Source organism: Euphorbia lathyris, chromosome 1, assembly GCF_963576675.1.
Source record: "Euphorbia lathyris chromosome 1, ddEupLath1.1, whole genome shotgun sequence".
NCBI lineage: Eukaryota > Viridiplantae > Streptophyta > Magnoliopsida > Malpighiales > Euphorbiaceae > Euphorbia > Euphorbia lathyris.
Window position 1 is genome coordinate 26,597,112 of NC_088910.1, and position 2,802 is coordinate 26,599,913.

Below are 2,802 nucleotides of genomic sequence, written 5' to 3' on the forward strand. Positions count from 1 at the left end.
CTAGTACTGATAGAATAAAGGATCTCCCACAGCCTTCTCCGGTTAGATAACACAGGATCGGCATACACCCAGGTAACAAAGAAAGGACTGTTACCAAGACAACCAACTTTACAATGGATAAATTGTCTATCCATCCTGATAATGTCAATATTAACTTGACCTGGCTTCCAAAAAAGCCAAATCCCCCCAGCCCGACCAGTAGCTTCCGATCTAACACACTTCCAGTTCTTAAACTTACTAATCACTTTATTTGCTTTGGACCCACTGACCTTGGTTTCCAGAAGAGCAAAACAAGAAGGATTAAATTGCTTAATAAGATCATTAACATGGATGCGGGTAGCCTTACTAGCCGCACCTCTAACATTCCAAACGAAGAAGTCCATTAGAAAGGAAAACTACTGACTCGAGACCAAACCCCTAGATCAGGTATTTATTCGGGGCTCCAGAGAGCCTAGAAGAGGAACCTGAAGGCCCCCTTTTATCCCAAGAACCCACAAGATTAAGGTTCTTTTTAGGTTTGGCTTTGGGTTTCTTAATATTAAAATTCTTGATTCCCATAGCCTTTCCAATAGGAACATCAAAAAGAGGATTCGAACTACTAACCTCTTTCTTCAACCCTTTTCCTGAAGAGGGGACAGCCTGGAGACTCCCTTTATTGTCAACTGTAGAAATAAAAAGGGGGTTAATAGAGTCACCTAGCGAGGAAGCAGGCTCAGCTATCTCCAGACCTGGCATACATGACTCCCCATGTCCTACAGCAGGATCCACTTCCTGTCCTTCCTCCATCGCCAAGACCCCGAACCTCGATCCTGAATCAGCAGTTGAGACATTACTAGTCCCATCACCCCTTTTCCTCTCAGGAACCTTATCCTTTGTCTCAGAACTAATATGGAGAGAGGCTATCTCTTTGTTGATGTCTGGAGAGGGGCTTCTAACAACATTAGCATTTGGTCTCCTCTTATTCGATCTTTTGGCAAGCATCCATGGGCCAAAATTCCTTCCATCACCCTGATTATCAACAACCCTACTAGTGGTAGGAGCTTCCCTTTCCTCCACCACCTTTTTCAACTGTGGACAGCCATCATAAGTATGGCCAAACATGCCACATTCATAGCAAATATTGTGAAGGCCTTCATATTCAATGTGGAAAATTTTATTCTTAACACAGAACTTGGACAGAAGCGGTTTAGCAAGATCAATGTCAATACACACCCTGGCAAACTTGCCTCTTACTGCCCCAATGGTAGTCTTATCAACATGATGAACCATCCCAACCAGGCCACCAATCTTATTCAAGAATCTTTCATTATAGTACTCCATGGGCAGGCCTGGGAATCTAACCCAGGTAAGGATCCTTTTCACAGAGCAATCATGAGGATTGAAATTTGGGACCCATGGCCTCAAAGCCAACACATGGTTGGAAATAATATACGGTCCACCATTCTTTCCCCATTATGCCCGAATCCTCTGAGCAAAGTAATTGAAACCAATCCTCTTACCAAGGACCGTGACTATCAAGGCTAATTTCCACTTTGATCTGAGAAATCGCTTATCCTCAGAAGACAGACGGATCACCGGGCAAAACGGGTCATCAAGCTCTCCATCTTCAGCATCAAAATCGAATAAAAACTCCTCTGAGTCATCCTCAATAGAGAACTCCTCCAGCATAGGCTCCTCTTCAATAACCCCTAACACCTTATCTCTCCAAGATGTTCTCCCTATCTCATTATCCACATTAGACTTATTCACCAAATTAATCAGTTTAGGATTATTTATTGAATTAATTTGATTACTAGAATCCGGATTAGAATTATGTTTAAAAGAGTTTAGGTCCATAGCCCCTTGAGTCAACGTAGAAGTCTTCGGGACCCCATTCATCTCACCAACCACTCTCGCCACACCACCCGAGTGCACTCCCGGCTCCCCGCCCTTCTGACCCGATCCTTCCCCAACCAACCGGATCTCAGAATCCACCTCCCACCACTCACGCGGTTTTACCGATATCTCATTGCCAACGCACCCCGGGACAGACTTCACGCTCCGATCCGAAGCCTCATCAAGGGGCGGTCGACCGCCAACAGTGGTGCCCTCCTCCGTCACCTGAACTTCCTTATTCCTCTCCCGGCCACGCACAGAAACGAACTCCCCTCCGCCATCGTTCAACCCCACCAGACTCGGCCAGCCGCCCTCATCAAAAGTCGGCCGGATCCTTTCAGAAGACCTCTCCCTCACCCGATCACCACCTCCCTTCCCTGCCCGCGGCGAATCCCCCTCCTCCGCCCTTCTTCCTTCACGCGACGCCGGCATAGGACTCCCTATCCCTTCCGATCTCCACTCACCCGATGACCGATCCACCTTCGGCGCTTCCTCCGCCGACGGATCCCCCTCACCTCGCATCGAAACGCCATCAGATCCACTCATTGCCATCGCCGCTTTAGGTTTAGACGTAGACCTAGGTTTCGCCATTCCTTTTTAAGACTAGGCTTTATATTTTAGGGTTTGGAATTTTAACAAAAAAAATAATAATAAATTAATCAATATGCTATTAATGAATTAACCCACCCGACAAAACTTACCTCTTCTCTTTGTCATAACAGATTTTGTCCCCTCATCTCTTTACTTTATGTTTTAATAATAAAACATCTATTTTTCCTATTTTATATCTTTTCTCTTTTTTCTTACATAATCACAATCTCTCCAATATAAAGTAATTGATTTATTAATTGTTATATAATTATAGAATTTTAATTTAATAATGTAAAATTTATTGACTAACAAATGAATGAAAAATATTTCATAAAT